Source organism: Tenebrio molitor, chromosome 2 (genome assembly GCF_963966145.1).
Source record: "Tenebrio molitor chromosome 2, icTenMoli1.1, whole genome shotgun sequence".
Lineage (NCBI taxonomy): Eukaryota > Metazoa > Arthropoda > Insecta > Coleoptera > Tenebrionidae > Tenebrio > Tenebrio molitor.
The window spans coordinates 7,693,027-7,710,109 of record NC_091047.1 but is presented as its reverse complement, the minus strand read 5'-3'; the positions used below and the strand labels follow the sequence as shown (position 1 = coordinate 7,710,109).

Genomic DNA, 17,083 nt, shown 5'->3' with positions numbered 1-17,083 from the left:
ATCGGTGTAAATGTGCAAGCTTGTACCGAGTAAAGTTTTCACATGCAGATGTTTGCAGCATTCTTGGCTTAATTTTAGAGGGAATTAGCTGCATTTGTGTCTAATATGAGCAGTCTTATCTGAATGCATTTCCCCATTCAAGTAGTTGCAGTTCGAGCTGCTACAAGAAGGTTTGAATTTGTTCAGCTTTGTTGTAATGGTTTCCAATTTCGTCTCATTTTGAGTAGAATTAAATTTTGTAATTTGTCGCGATCAGTCGAGCATTATCCAGACGTACCTACAAGTTAAAAATGTTTTTTTCTTTAACAGTGAAGTATGTCTTCGCGTCGCGACAAATTTGCTTTTAAGCAAGATCGAGGTATTTGTTCAAAATGACAGATGACAGTAATAAAGCCTAGACTGTTCTTGCACTTTACCAATTTGAGTGAATTTTATCAATAGTGCGCCTGATTGCAACTGTCACGTCGGAGAACAGCAGAGTCCCAATCTGACTAAAGTAATCGCGAAGTTTACGTCATGTGGGGTCTGATTTATAACGAGAGCTCTTTAATTTTTCTCCAGGTTTGTTTAAAATGATGGCGGAGTCACGTAAAGAAGTCGTGACAATTTGTCAAAATTCTTATTGTAAAGATCAAGCTCATGTGGTGCCCAGATTTATAGAACGCACCATCCATCACGCGATTTAACGACTTTAAAAAGTTAAGCTGCACCTCAAGAGCCGCTTTTTGTAACAATTTTTCTTTCGAATTTCCCCCGTTTAATAAATAAGCTCTCCCGATGTCTAATTACTCAGCTAAAATATTATATAATTAAAGCGGCCGCGCCAAGATCCGAAAGAACTGAGATAATAAATCACTCCTTCTGATTTAATTTAATTAATTCGGCGATAACCTGGAGCAATGAGGTGATTTCATTAGGAAATCTGGACCCGGAATTGGGGTCGATAAACATGCCCCAATTATTCACACGCCACATACCGCACCCCCAGTTATTTCTGGCGAAAAGTATTCTCCCTCCGAGCAGCGTTGTCGAGGTGGATGTGACTGATGAGGCCCCGCTTCAGGGAAAAATATAAAAGATGAGCACCAGCAGCAATCCAATTATTATTAAGACAGACAGGGCGAGTTTCGAAATTATCGTCGGTAATTCGAAAAGAATGAAGAGCGCGGAGAGGAGTTATTGAATGGACGGAAGGTTAAGAAGAGAGATGGGCGGAAGCAAAAGGGCGCGTTTCGCCGGAATCACTAAACCCTTTTACAACATAATAAACGTTTTAGAAATTATTGCCAGTGTTTTCCGGCTTTCACTTAGTCGGTAAACAACGGCATCATCAGCTTCCGGATTTAAACCATCAAGTATGCCGAATTTTTCGCAATTAAAAATTTTATCTTGTCCCGGATCCACCCTCATGTTTATTTTGATTCAAGCAGACGTTTCGTTTTTTTATTTTCCTCTTTAATGCCGCCCGTAAAACGTTTACTGTTTGTTGCGTTATCTCTTCCTATTTAAATCTTCATTGATGGCTGATGAAAAATCACTCAAGAAACGGGTTTTATCCCTTTCCAAAATCCGCTTTTTATTTCAGGGATTATTTAAGAAAACGCCCCTCACTCAACGCCGCAAGTGTTAATCTCAAATTTCCATAAGATCCAATCGTACTAAATAATGAAACAGAATTATTATTCTACTCTGGACCTCTCCTGTTTACAAAAGTGGACTGCTCCCGTTTTTCTTTGATGCATTATAAAAAATACATCGTCGTTAGGAAAGCTGAGCCCGACTTAGAACGAAAGTTTTTTGACAAGATTTCCTCCCTTTATAATAAATACTTGACGACGCCTTTCTCCTGCAAACATCTTTTCATCAACTAATTTTAAAGCGTCTCCTTACGGAGCTCAATAATAATAACCGTAAGCACGAGGCCAAAACGTCTTCAGGATTATGGACAACAATTTGGCACTCGCACTTAAAGCACTTGGAATTTCAGTGCACTGTACGTAAAGAAACATTTATCTAATCCACTACAACAGCTGCATTTCCACTTTCAGAATTTGTGCCAATTCTAAGTTTGATTAGATCGTTGTAGCGAATGGACTCGAGTGCTCGAAGCTATTAGCGCGAATCATTTGAGAGATTCTGATCGAATGTAAAAAAATATAATCAACTTGACGAGCATTTGTATTTATTTCTGCTTTATCGAAGCTGTAAGATGAGACTACACGCTGCGTAATTATCCCTTCATCTCTGATGAAGTGAAAATAAATCAACACAGACCAAGAGATACATCAACCTACGTCCAGCAGTTATCGATCTCGGAGGTTTTTTTAGTAAATTCTTGTTAAAATCGAAAAGCAATATCCTCACAACCTAATTTTTCCGGGGGTAAGAAATTTCAAACAATGGAGCAACAATAAATCAAAGCCATTTTTTATGGTCATTTGACATGAAACTGAATACGCACATACTCGTATTTACACCAGGTGTCGCACCAAGAGTGGGTGAATAATAGCGCAAGGGAAATTTTTTACACCTGGTGCTAAGCTTATGTGAAATAAGTAAATAGGGGGAACTGAAATTTTATAATTTGCTAATCGAAATACGATCACACACGCAAGTTGTTCAAATTTAGGGTTAATAATAATTTAATAACATTTAAGGCGTTACTTTGAATTTTACTTTTACTCAAAGTTGGCGTTGAAGAGCCGATTGTGAACACACCACCATTGCCATCTAGAACACAAAGCCTTAAGGCAGCAATTGATTTTTGTTTTTGATCGTGACGTCACAGTAAAAGCTAAAAACGAACGAAACCTCCAGAATTTAATAAAAATAGTAAGATTTTTGGTTAGCACCTTTTTTTTAATAAAACAATGTGTTTAGGCTTTACAATTACTGCCTCGTGGAATAAAATGCCATTAATGACGCGAAAATGTGTCATTTAGAAGTGAGGTTAAGTTTGTGTATTTATTGTTTTTGCGTAATTTTTACTTTGTGAATCATTTAAATGACACCAAATCACAACAAATCGTTCTTACATCTTAATTATATGTGCAACAAATATTTTTTCAACTAAATTGTACTTACAATCACGAAAATGTTGATAGGGTATCGGTATAAGAATATTTACCAAGTTTCAACGTTTTTTGCGACGTTCGATGAACAGTAAATACGCTGGTATCAACTGAAATTATTATATACACTTGCCATCAAGCTTTTGCTTATCTCAGAACTTTCAATCTTCAGTAAGAATGATTAAAACACCGTATTTGATATTTCTGAAAATGTAAACAAATTTTGACATTTGGCCTTCCTCATGACGTCACACGCTGTCTGGCTTAAGGCCTTGTGTTTTAGATGGCAATGGCACAACACGTTAGTAGAGTAAAAACACAAACAACGCAGAAAGTGAGGTTAGATATAAAAATGCTTTATTTGTTCTCCGGGTTTTCCGATTCCTGTCATGCAGCTTTGTCTAAACAGAAATTACAATTCTCACAAAAACTAAATATAACATTTTCTTCTCTATTCCTCACCCCTTTCCTTCTCTCCTCTTCCATATCTCTTTCATCCATCTTTCTTTCCATCTTTGCTCAGTATTTCTCCCCGCTCCTTTCCGTCCCTCTCTCATTTCAGTGCATCCGCTCCACATGTGCTCTCACTGTCCTCGCGGCACATCCTGCACCTTCTCTCTTCTCCTTCCGTCCAATTCTTGCTCTCTTTCTCCTTGTTCCCACATCCGCATCTCATCATCATTTTCTCTCTTTTGCATTATCCCTCCCCTGATACACTAGAATTTCCTCTGTCACACACCTCTCATACTCCCTGTTGTACCTCGGTTCTCTGATTCTCCCCCTTCTCTTGCTTGTCCGTGTCTTTGTCTCTTTCGCTCAGTTTCCCACTCCTCCATCTTCCTTCAGTTCTCATTCTTTCCACTTTCCGTTTTCCATTTTCTTTGTCCACCTACCTTTTTATTCACCTTATCGGTGAAGGTCAAAACCTTTTCTCGCCAGACCGTCTTCTCTTCTTCTCTCCTTCTTCTTAAAAAAATTTCTTCAGTTTCTCCTCTCTCTCCCATCTAAGCCATCCCCCGTTTATCTGTATCTTCCTGTATCCTATTTTCACCCATTTTCCTTTATCTATCGCTTCCCTAGCCACCTCTCTTAACTTCTTTTGTATATCTCTTTCTTCGTTTGTCAAATCGTTATCTATATACATCATTTCATCTTTTCTTTCCTTCAACTTACTCTTATTTAGTATAATGTTCTTCTTCTGCTCCCAGCTTTCTATTTTTGCCAGCATCATCTTATCTTTGTTTATTTTAAATGCTTCCTTTACATTCACTTTCACCTCTATTTCCCTTTCTAACCATTCTTCCACCCCCTCTTTTAATCCCCCTATTCCGGTTATTATAACATTACTATTCCTCTCCTTCTTCTCTCTTTGTTCCATCTCTTCCTCTATCATTTTCATCCTTTTCATCCAATCTGCCTTCTCCGCCTGCCATTTTTCTTCTCTTCCTCTCATCTCCTCTCTCACTGCCGCTAATTCTTTCCTTATCTCCCAGTCTCCTCTCTCACTGCCGCTCATTTCATTCTTAGTATGTACTTTGTTCTCCTCTCTTATTCCCGCCGTATCCTCGCTTATCTCTGTAAACATGGTTTTCATTTCATTATCCATCTCCTTGCTTGTATTTCCTTCTTCGCTTCTACTTAGGGATCTTCCGTTTCTGGAACTCTTTCTGAATGGGTTCGTACCTTCTTCCGACGTGCTACCCTCTTCTCTTTTTCTCTCTTACTGCTTTCTTTCCTTACTTTCAGCGATTTCGTCATGCCCTCTCTTACTTGCCCGCTGCCTTCTGCTTATCACCTCTCACTTGCTCGTCGTTGTTTACGTTAGCAATCTCTGCTCACTATCGCTGCCAGGAATCCGAAAGTGAGGTTAGATTTAAACAGCTGATCTGTGATCTGTAATCCGTGATGCGTTCACAATCGCTCTTCAACGCCTACTTTAAGGATACATTTAAATGAACACCTGATATCTCTCAATTGAATTGTTCATCAAGTTGGCTATGACTTTATTTAAGAGACAACAACATCGTAAATTAAGTTGGTTAGACAAAGATAGCGACAAAAATCAAAGCCAATTTGATGAACTTTTCAATTGAACACATGTTATAATTGTTACAATAGGACCATTTCTGATTTTTTCGTAGGAAATTTTGTACTCTGTAAATTATAAATATCGGGCCTTCAAATAAATATATATTTAGAGTAGGCGTAGGCTACATTCTAATTCTGTTAACAGTGTAAAGTAATTTTTGTAGGTAACCAATTATTCTCCGGAGTTACACAGGTTACATAGTAAGTTTTTTCCCAATTTCATATTGTCATATTCCGTGGAGGTGGAATAGGGAGAATGCACTACAAAAATTAAAAATATTTTCTAACCAAATTTTATTTCGTTAAAATGTCAGACGTTTCTTGTGTCATTTTCTACGCTGGAAAAATGTTGCAAACAATTCAATTTCCATAGGTTACTCTAAATATAAATTTATTTGAAGGCCCGTTATTTTGTTTAATTTCAGCTTCAAGGGATTTTTTTTAGTTAAGAAATATTTAAGAATTAAATTTTGTTATGATTATGTATTAATTTGTAAACTGGGGTTTTCCGTTAATAAATGTCATTATTAACATATACCCTTAGTCATTACCGATATCTACAAATTATGACAACCTACATACAACAATTTAAAATTTCAAACTGATATCCAGTAGGGACAATATTAATCGAAACATTGCGTGAAAAATGTTATGTATACTCGCATTTATTCTTATCTTTTTACCACAATTTGTTGCTATACAAATGTATACAGCGAAATTTATTTAATTCGACAAATACTAAACATTTTTATAAATGAAAATAAAAAACTAATCAACATACAAAATGTTTGCCTTCATAGAAAAAATATTTGATAATGTAGTGATAAAATTGTTTCAAGTGACCATAATGGTGTAACGATAATATCCACATTATTAATTGCACCCATTAAGGTCAGCTCAAATTGAGCATTCAAATCTCGTGCGTCGTTCATTTTTAATTCATTTGTCACTTATTGGGTCTCACTTTTATGTACCTTAGTTTAGTGTTATACCGGATTAAATGAGTCCACCTGTAGTGAGAGAAACCCGCAAAATAGCTGCGCACTGCAATCCCGCCATCCCATTCTGTTTACACACGGAAACGACTTGAAAAGGTCGCATAAATTTCAGAATCCTTTGTTGTGGGTGACTTTCTTTCGTTAAGTCAGTAAATTGCGCTCCACTAATGCTGAAAAGCATCATTCCCTGAAAGTTTCAGGTTCGGACCGGTCAAAATCTCACCAATTGTAATCAAATACCGTTTTGCTCAAGTTTCATTGCCACATTCTCCCATCAAGTTCTTTTAAAAACGGTCTCAGCTAAATTGTGTAAAAATTCGCGTCGAGAAGTTCTCTGTGACGTCGGTGAATTAGACGTTTTGTCACCTAGGTGGAGAAACCGTCCTAATACGATTATTATGCCAGATATGATATGTCTCGTCGTATTATAAGACGGAGGGGTTGTCTCTCTGTAGGGAAGTTTACAGTTATTACTAGTTTTATAGGGTTGGAAACCCCCACGCACTGTTTTCTCGCAATCCAGACCCTTCAAAGATCTACAAATACTCGGCTTTCGGCCCTCTCTCGAGGGATTTGTCCCTATAATTTTTTGCCATATTGCACCTCTTGTCCCTGATCAGATAGATGAAAGTTCAACAAGAAAATATTGGATGTGTCAAGGATCGGAACCTATTGGTTATCTGCAAAATTAATTTGTTTGTCCGCCTAGAGTGCTGATGCATTAGTTATGCTAACCACACTGTACGATGTCGGATCGAAGGGTTAATTAAAAGCATACACGCGAATTCACACATTTTTCACCATAATGTAAACAAAACCAGATTAAAATGGAGTAAACTGACTACCACTGGTACCATATTCCCTTAAATTATCACAAGAATTGTTCTATTAGAAGCTTGAGTAAAAATATAAAATTTGTTACGTATTGACTTTTATTTTTTAATTTAATTATTTTTAAATGAGGTCACAGAAACCTTTTCAGTCGAAATATTATGTAGTAACAAAAAAGAAACTTTACACAAGTTGCTAAATGAGCATCAAATAAATACTCCAACGTACTAGCCACTAAAAGATCTTGATTACAATTTAGCAGAATCCCAACAATTTGATGAAACACATTTTGTAAATACACGTAATGGTATTTATTGTTTTCAACTGTCATAAATTCTCATTTTTTCCTTTGTAAACTGCCTCATAACTGCCCTAAAGCAAAATGAGCAGATAACGAACCGTTGCCCTAGACAACACATTCAACGTTACATTTCTAACAAGTCTCGAAAAATTTGTCAAAACTGTCAAAAGCAAATGCGAAACCATTTTTAAAAGTTTTGGAAGCAAACGTCGTTTGAAACAATAAAATTTTGTATGCAACTCGTTTCTGAGTAAATTGGGCTTTCATAATTGCCCTCGAGGCTTTAAAACCCTCGCTACGCTTGTGTTTTTTTAATCTTGTCCCTCGGGCAATTAGAAAAGCCCAATTTACACAGAAACAGTACAAAGCTGTACTTCGTTTTACAAGTGGGAAATTTACACGCAAGAGTGCAACGACTGTTTCATGCCACGCATAAAAAGTGAAGTGAAGTGAATTGAAGTTGGTAACTTTATTTCACACTTAATAAACTTGAACTTCACCAAATTTTGCACAATTTGCTACAGAAATGAAGTAAATACAAAATTAATTTCTGGTAGGATAGTACTGTCAACTTCATTATTACTTCACCACCGTATTCTTTAATTTTATGGAAATAAAAAAACAGTAAAAAATTAATGCTACCTGATCCATATTTTGAGTTTTAATAATTTAATAATTTTATTTTACAGAGAAAATGACATTAAAATTATGTGTGCAGCTTACATGGGATAAACTTCCTACTTCTACAACAAGTACACTACACATGTTGTATAAATAACTATTATTTTACACACTGAAAAAATACTCCCTCTAAGCGCATAATATCGACTAAAATGGCATAATGGGAGGTCATGGAAATTTTGCATTTAATTTGGTAGTCAACTGTCTGTTGAATTAGGTTATGTTTTACTAAGTTTGAGGTTATAAATAGCGTCATGTCTAGTGCATTGTTGTCAGTTTTACTAGTTTGCAATAGAAGAATACTCATACATCGCGGGAAATTCAGCAGCATGTTATGTTCATTTTGATAGGTCCGCATGTCAACCACTTTTAGTGACGGAAATCAAACAGTGTGTCCAACGTTAAAAAAATTAATCACGGCCTCCCATTATTATGCCAAAACAACGTGAACGGTGTTTATTTTCAATCGTGGTGCAAAAAAATAAGATATTTTCCAGTGATGAAATCAAGATTTTCTTTTAATTTCAGACTTAAATTTAGAGGGAAATCGATCTCGAAAATTCTAAAAACTTTCTCACTTGACCAATAAAATGCAGAAAGCTGTAAAATCTTATTTCTGTTGAATAAAACAAACGACAGGACAATTCTCTCAACCACTTTTCATAGTATCGTCTTTCCACCAAATGTCATTTTAGACACATCTTTTATTTTATTAAGAATTTGTTTGTTAAGGATAAGAATGTCTGGGTGTAATGTTACAAATAGCTTATCAATCTCTCCCATCACGATCTTTTGTTGGTTATAATGAGATATTTCGATTGAAAAAATGAAAAATAAGACACATTTCTTTGACGACAAATAAAATTTAAAAAATGGAAGCAATAATGGGATGAAAATGCCAATTTCACAGTGAAAGCGGTTCTCAAACGTTTTAATTATGTAGTTCCGAATGCAACACGGAACATATTAATTGAGAAATTGATTTTGTATTCATGAATTCACCATCAACGACGAAGTTTCCTAAGGGCGTTATTATCAAAACAAAGGAGTGGCTGCGTTGAGAAAACCTCAAATTAAGGAGACATCTTAATTGTAATTATAAAAATGAAAAACTCATGCTCGTTCAATAAAAATTATTCGGAATAAAATAACTTGATAAAATACAGGAGGGGTATTACAAATATTTCTAACGTCGTTGGGTATTGTGGAAATTAGTTGATTAACTAATTAAAAATAGCGTGTACTAAATGTCTGTAAAAGAACGTATATCAAGGAATTCGAATATATTGCCGTTCTGTAGCGTATTGTGGTACCAATTAGAAAAACAGAGGTTATGTAAGTCGATTAATGACAGGTTTTTAATAAAGGCTGTTGTAATATGACAAGTAATTAGAGTATAGAAAAACTGAAGAAGACGACAAGCAAAACAACTAACACGTCGAACTCACAACTGACGCTAATATTTAATCATTTTACATTTGATTGTTGACATCTGATTTGACAGCTTTAACGACTCGACATATATAGTTCGACACAATACAGCTAGACAGCCTGACAATTCTATAGGACTCTTGATATACGTTCTTTTATAGACACTTTGTACAATTTTTTATGTGATTAACTGGTTGCCTAAAATCAAGGAGCTTCTAAATTTTCATACCTGAAAATTATTCGAAAGCAAAATTAAAAATTGAGTAACAAAGAAACCAGTTCTCAATTCTGTTCAACTTCTGTGGAATATTTTAAAAGCAAAGTCGTTTTCCTTCCATAATTTTGTTTCAATCTTAATAAATTTCTTGTTATTCTTAAAACCATCACAGACAACGTGAAACGAAATCATAAATAGATAATTATTTTTCTTTTGGGTTTGTGAAGCTCGAGGAGAGCGTTTGTTATAATAATTTTGTTTTTGGGATATTGTAGGAAATTCAAAACAAGAACCCTTGCTTTTTATAAACTCTCTTTAAAACCGCCAAAGGGCTTTAAGAAATCTTGAAGAATTCAAAAGCCCTAGAAGCCCCAAAGCCCCTAAAACGCTATTAAAGTTCACAAGAAATATATAAGCAAAAAAGTTTCACAATTATCCCGATTTCTCCTCCTCTCGCCTTTATCATATCCACAATTCCGGAGCTCCGGAGCCCATAAAGCGTTTAAAATACGCCGCCTGATTATGTCATTATTACCGGCAAGTTAGAAACAGAGCCCCTTGCTTTGTATTTTTTAATCGAATTCGTAGACTTGTCCGTGTGCGGCGTACCTTACGTCTCCTAATTTTAGCTCCGGACTCAAAGCTTTACCTCTGACAAAAATTTTTCCGGGCTGTAAGCTCACCGTGTAATTTCTATTAAAAATACAACGGGGAACGGATGTAAATTTGTGAAAACATCATTTTCGAACGTACTGACGTCCATCTGATGCGAACCGGTCCTGACGAGCCAGGATGAGGAAGACGTTCGATGGGAAAACATCGGCGGACCGTGCGTTTATCACATTAGGGAGTCAAATGGGCAACAAATGCTCAAAAACTAGAGTATTCATTATGATTATATTAAAAGCCCGCGCAAACTCATTTGCATGAATATGCGAGGTTGATGTTTACAAACTTCTATGAATAATGCAAATTGCAAAGGAGGAAACACGAGCAGATTGTTTAAATTTTTTTAAGCGGCTCGGTTCGCCCTTCTTATATGAGAAATCGCGCGATATTGCGTCGGGCTTGCAAGTTTTTTATAACTAAAGTGCCAATAGAAAGGGAAGAAATCCGGCTAAACCCCCGAGACGGGGACGGCGAACCGCCCCGAAGACAAGTATTATCGGATTGCCAGTTTATGTTTCCTGGCCGGCCGGACTATGGGATTTTTATGTGTTATCTCCAGTATTGACATTTATTATTATGGACACCATCGGTTAATTTGTTTGTTTTAAGCTGGATAAGTCGTTAAACCAATTTCCCAAATTGAATCTCAGCAGCAAAAAGGAGAAAATAATGAAGAAAAATCACTAATAAACAAACCGAAATGGCGCTTTTCTTTTTGTCTTGTACACATAAAGTGTAAGAGTGGCGTTTATCATCAATCCCGATGGTGCACCGCCGCCGAAACACGTGCTGAATTCGCAAGACGGCACCGCTGCTATTTATTCGCTAAATAATCACTATCGGCGTGAATTATTATTTGCACGCCGGGACCAGATAAATAATGGAAATCCAGCCACGGCTGTCTAACACTCATTTAAATTCAAATAAATGCGAACTTACCGGTGAACATGCAATTTTAATTTTACACCCAAATTAGTACACACAGAGTGAAAGATTTAAGGGCCCCAACCCTCAACCCGCAACTTTCTTAATTATTGAGGATGTACAGGGCGCCAAATTGGATTACCCTAATTCGGTTTGTTTATTCCGCGCATATCATATTTACAATTTGGGGGAAATTACGTTGAAAACTTTGACGGAACATCCTCACAAATGAGACAGTTAACTTGCAAAAGGCAAAGAAAGAAACACTCAATTATTTTCATTAACATTAACAACATGGCATTAACAGGTTCTCCAATTTTATAACAATTGCAAACTACTGCCATTTCACTCTTTTTCAGTATAAAATTGCATTTTGTCCTCGCCTGTTGTCACGCCTCGGCTGCGCCTCGGCCAGAAAGCTCAGACTCAAATGCGAAAATAACTATCTATTATTGAAAATAACATATTATTTATATCTGGGCATGTATATTTCCATAAAGTAAAAAGATCAAGGGGAACTAAAATTGAAAACATGAAATCAAAGGATTAAAAGAGAATTCATTTAATAAACGTTTCCTAGCAAATAAAATCCTCGTTGTGAAACCGCTTGAAAAATATAGAATGAAAAACATTTGCTTCGGTACACTTTAAAGGCTTTAACTTTCTTGTCAGTGGGTTTTATATTAATTTGATACACTGTCACGTGCCGAGCTTTACTTCCATTCATTTCAATTCTATTTTCAAGTGTAGACAAAAATATTGTATCATTAACACGTAGATCGCACCGAAAATGTTTAATCTATCATGATTTTAAATATTCTGTCAGCTCAAGAAAATGCAAAAAGAGTACTTTCTTTAAGATCTATTTGCAACTGGTTCGTTTGAAATAAAAATTTATTATGAGACATAGCAACTTTTTCTCTGCTAGGGCAAGAACTTGATTCTTCGTAGTTTGGCATCATACCGGACTGAACAACAAACAAAAAGCTTTTAGAGAACTTACAAGTATAATAATTAGTAGCACAGCCTCATTACAGTCCTGACCTGACACCTTGTGAATTTTTTTGATTGAACGATGCGATCCAGATTCACGCTTTGCAGAAACACCGCAGCTTTTGTCGATTGTCATATACATGGATTTCAATTTTCATGAAAAAAAAATATGGAAAAACCGTAATTGGTATATCCGCTACATCCGCTAGCACAATACGCTTTTGAATTAAAAATGACAACTAAGTGAATAATCAATCATAGTTTTCAATTAATTTATAATTCAATTGCATTTATTTTGCCACGGACGCCACAATTTTTTAATCTCGTTTCGTTCAATTTTACTCACAATGCACAGACAAAATTCAGTTTGCAATGAAATCACCATTTTTTAATCCATCGATCAAACACGATTTGCCAGTAACTGGTTGAAACATGTTGCAAAACACTGTGTACGAATTTGAATGTGATTTAAAAGTGGAAGAAGATGTCATTTTTCGGTTGGCGCGCAAGTTACGATTAACATCCATTTATGTAGAAATATGAGCAATACGTTATGCCATAATTTCGCCCAAAGGACCACCGTTTTATAATAAAAAGATCCCCCGAATAGCGGCAGAACGTGACCGGCCAAATATATGAGTCCCAACATGAAAAAAATAATTTTACAGTGGCATTAAAAAAATCGATGTAGTTGCTTTGAAAGCTCACACCGCAATTTGCTGCATCAGAAGTCAAATGGAAATAGAATTTAAAAAAATAGGTTGCGCCGTATAAAATTCGCATAAACAAAGATCAAAGGGTCGAAAATTGTAAATATTTTTACGCCTGTGTCCCAGTTATTTTAAAGTGCATAAAGTATCTAAAATAGAGTAAAATAAATATGCAAGAGTGAGGGAATTGGTTTGTTTGTTGCAGTGTGAGGGTTAGTCTAATGAAGGCGAGAAGTCCGTAGGTGGAGGAGTATGAGAAGAGATTAGAGGATGCTTCGAAAAAAATGCGTGGGTGGATGTTAACGCCGCAAAAACATATTCAAATTTGGCGTAGTTGGGCTTGTTAATTGCGTTTGTGTACCTTTGTTTACTTAGGATACCTCAGCGTAGCGGCTGGACGCCGTCGTCGTCGTGGGCGTAAGCTGCCGCCTCGCCGGTCCGCGGAACCGCCGCCAAACACATGCTAACGTACACCAAAACAAAACACTTCGAAGTTAATATATCGTTGTAACGTTGACAAGACACATAAATTGACACGGAGAACACTTGTAGTCCTTGCGTGGAGCTGGGGGCGGCGTGCGAAGCCCCGGTCGTCGACCACGCGTTTGCACTTAACCAGGTGTTGCGCTCTGTAAATCCGGAGCAAAGAGAACTACCCCCATGCTGCAAAAGGACTGCAGACTGACTCCGCCCGGACGGCAGACCTGAAATCCGGACCCGGACGAGTCCGGGCGAAGCCCGACGAGCCGAGTCCCGGAAACGGCGGCCGTGAAATCGGTCCAGAGCGTCGCGAACGCCGCGCCCGCACGCGAGATACCTTCGGCCAAAGATATCCGAAATTAATTTACAAAGCTTGTTTGTACACACAGCCCATTTCCTGAGCCGCAATATTGGCGAAGTTGGGACGCGCCTCGACGGGTTTTTAATATACAATCGATATCGTCGAATAAAGACCGGGCTCTGATCAAATATTTGGGGTTTTTTAAATCAAATTCGGTAATGGAGATTTGTTATTTATGGGGCTCGGGGCTGTAATGCTATTATGATTGTGTTTATTGCAGGGAGGCACTCAACTCCGACTTAATTCGTCCAATAAAAACACTTTTTACAATCCCACCCACTACCCTTTCTCCTCAAGTACGAGTATTTTTTATATCAAATCTTCTATTTCAACTTACAAAAATTACAATTACAATTTTTATAAAAAAAAATATATACAGGTGTCCCAAAATTCGCGGAACAACTCAATGGGGCAATGTCAATTCATGTTAGAAAATTATGAGAAAAATAATAAATAAATTCTATATCTTTCAGATTTGAAAATATGGGGACCCAAAGGTGCATCTTTGATCTCATTTATTTTAAATATTAAAAAAAAAAATTGACTATTTGCTTTTTACTAGCCAGTGATTAATTATTCTGAATGATTCTGATCAGGTTTGTATTTCCAAGAAGTGATTTTATGTCGGTTTTACCTCAAAAAACATATGAAATATTTCCACGGATACAAACTTTAGAGGTATAATTATTATTATTTAAAAAAAATCGAATATCGAAACAATGCTTTTGAGTGGGTTTTACTTACAATTAGCGACGGTTTATTTGAAGGAAGAGCTAATTCTGTTTTACAAAGAACACAGCCGTTGTTTAAATAACACTATGTAAAAATGCACTAAACATTGACGCTATTTATAACCTCAAAATTAGAAAAACATAATTCAACAGACAGCTACCAAATTTAATGTAAAATTTCCAAAAATATCGATATTCAAACAGTTTTAGCACCTCTTGAGAGTAGTTTAGTAAATAACCGTTCATTTGTAGGCAAGTTTACACAGACGTAAACATAAATACAACAGTGGATGCGATTTAGTACACTGTCAAGCTTAAAGCTTGATAACTAACAATCTAAAAGGACGCAAAATTCTGTGACACTAATTTTAATATAGCCTCAACTAGGGCCAGAATTATTTATTTAAAAAAAGAATGACAAACATTTTTCTAAATTAACTTAAATTCGTCAAAGTGGAAGTTTGTTTCAGTTAGCGGAAGGATCTCAATTTGCTACGTCGGTCAAAGCAAATGCAATAAATGTATTCCTACCGTGCATGAAATCAGAACTAACAAGATCTAACAAGTGTTAAGTGTGCAATTCGCTTTGTTGAGGGTACGAGCTTTTTTGATCGCCCACTCTAAAATCAATTAATACAACTCCTACCCGTTTCTTATGTAAAGTACCTCAAAGGCAACCGAAGCATAGGCTTTGAACTAAATACGGTTTATTCATCAACGATCTCGAAAATATGTTTTAATTAAAAAGTATTTTCGCAAACAAAAGGAAATTTCAAATAATTCACGATACATCTGCCCAAATCCATCTCTACGTTATGGAAAAAAAGAATTACTTAAATTGCATAGCAAATTTGTTGCTATATACAGAGTGAAACAAATCAGAACAGACGTTGCAAATTATCGTCGTAGTGGATTTCAAAGCGGATCTCAAAGAAATCTCAACAATGTGTTGTTACTTAGAAAACAACTTTGCGATTTCGCCAAAGTTTACAAACATTTGCTGTAATTGTAAGCAACAATTAACTGTAAACAACAATCCCAGAATAAGTTATAAAGTGGGTTTTACTATTGAAGATAAAGCATTAATTATTAACACATAATTAATTAATTTTAATAGATTTTTCGAGAGCTAGGCAACCAACAACACGACAGTGTATATTTATTTTATTTACTTTCACATTAAATTTTTTATATAAAATTCTCTTCTCTTTGCCTGCTTAAACCAGCTCCACTTCTCCACTTTTTCGATTTTTTTCCTCTCATCTCTTACCCAAAATCAGTTCTTGACCTACGTTTCATTTATAATTCAATTTTTTCGATGCTTCAAGCCCCGCCGTCAGCACAAAAATTGCAAAAGTTCTTAATTTTCTTTAATTTTCTCTTCTTCTTTTAATTTGCAAGCCGAAATCGTATTCCTTGACATGACCCTGACAGGTGACATCTGACCTGAATTCGGCTTGTTGTATAATTTATTATAGACAATCCGGAAATTTAAATTTGACTGTCAACACAGATTCGTCACGCACTTGCCAACAACAATGATAGTTGGTAACACTATCTGATTATAACTTTTCAAGCACTGTCATAACAAGCGACCTCTAGTTTAATTGTGATGTTAAAGTTACTTAACTAAACGTAAGTCCTGAAATTGAATTCTTTGGTGGAAACCACTTAGATGTTTATTAATAATGGACAAAGACTCAATCGATGGTCCCAATACTCTCGACACTGACAAGAGATAATGGACTTTAAAGATTTAGCAGAATATGAGAATGGGTCATTTCTACTGCAGCGGAATAAAAAAATGACGCCTTGACACGAAGAGTAATTTTGCAAACAAGAATCTGTCGATATCATCGGCTAATTTATTGCAAACACTAAGTAAAGGAATTACCAATTCATACATTACCCAGTTGGTTCAAGAGCTCTTCATTTTTGTTCAAACATTTTCACTGCATTTTAAAATTTGCATTAAACAAAATCAAATTGCAACACACATTGTAACCGACGTTGTCACAGCTGTTGCTTATTTTATCTCGACTGAAACCGCTTTCAGTTTCAGTTGACTCTCGATAGGGATAATGGAGAGATCCACTATACCAATCATCATTATTTCGGACACGTCCTTCAAAGTTATTAACGATTCGTCCCAGACCCGCTCGTAAAGCGTCTTCCAGACATTCTAAACGATTTTCAAATTTTGCAGCTCAACTATACACTTGTTTTTGCGTCTCACAATTTCATCATGCTGTAATAACATCCACTGAATTTTCATTGGTACGGCAACGCTCAAGAATACAAATCCAATTACCGACACTACTTCCAATTCAAGAAAAGCATCGTCATCGATCGGAAATTATTTTTTAAATATTTGCGGTTCGGTTAAACTGTGTTTGTTGGGTTTAACAGACGTTAAAGTTAATTCCAAGTGGTACAAGGCTCGAACAAATAATTAAAAGTGTTTTGACGTTATTTTTCAAAACAAGTTTAATTGCTTTATGCAAAAACGATAATAATTATGCCAGAAGCGACGGCGTATGCGAGCTTTGGCCAACACTGATTTATGTAAACGTTTTATGATTCTTTCACTTTTATAA

The 17,083-nt window shown here is 36.1% G+C and overlaps 1 protein-coding gene across 2 annotated transcripts in view; it reads right to left on the bottom strand.

The window, feature by feature from the left end:
* Positions 1-16,563, bottom strand: part of LOC138123104 (nephrin-like) — a 226,327-nt gene extending 209,764 nt beyond the window's left edge. The window contains exon 1 of one of the 2 annotated variants that reach the window (XM_069037632.1): positions 16,396-16,563. The gene's annotated coding sequence lies outside the window, so the exon portion shown is untranslated. Of the gene's footprint in view, positions 1-13,275; positions 13,614-16,395 lie in introns of those variants that run through there. The other variant, XM_069037633.1, reaches the window with a different exon arrangement.
* Positions 16,564-17,083: the final 520 nt, after the last annotated feature.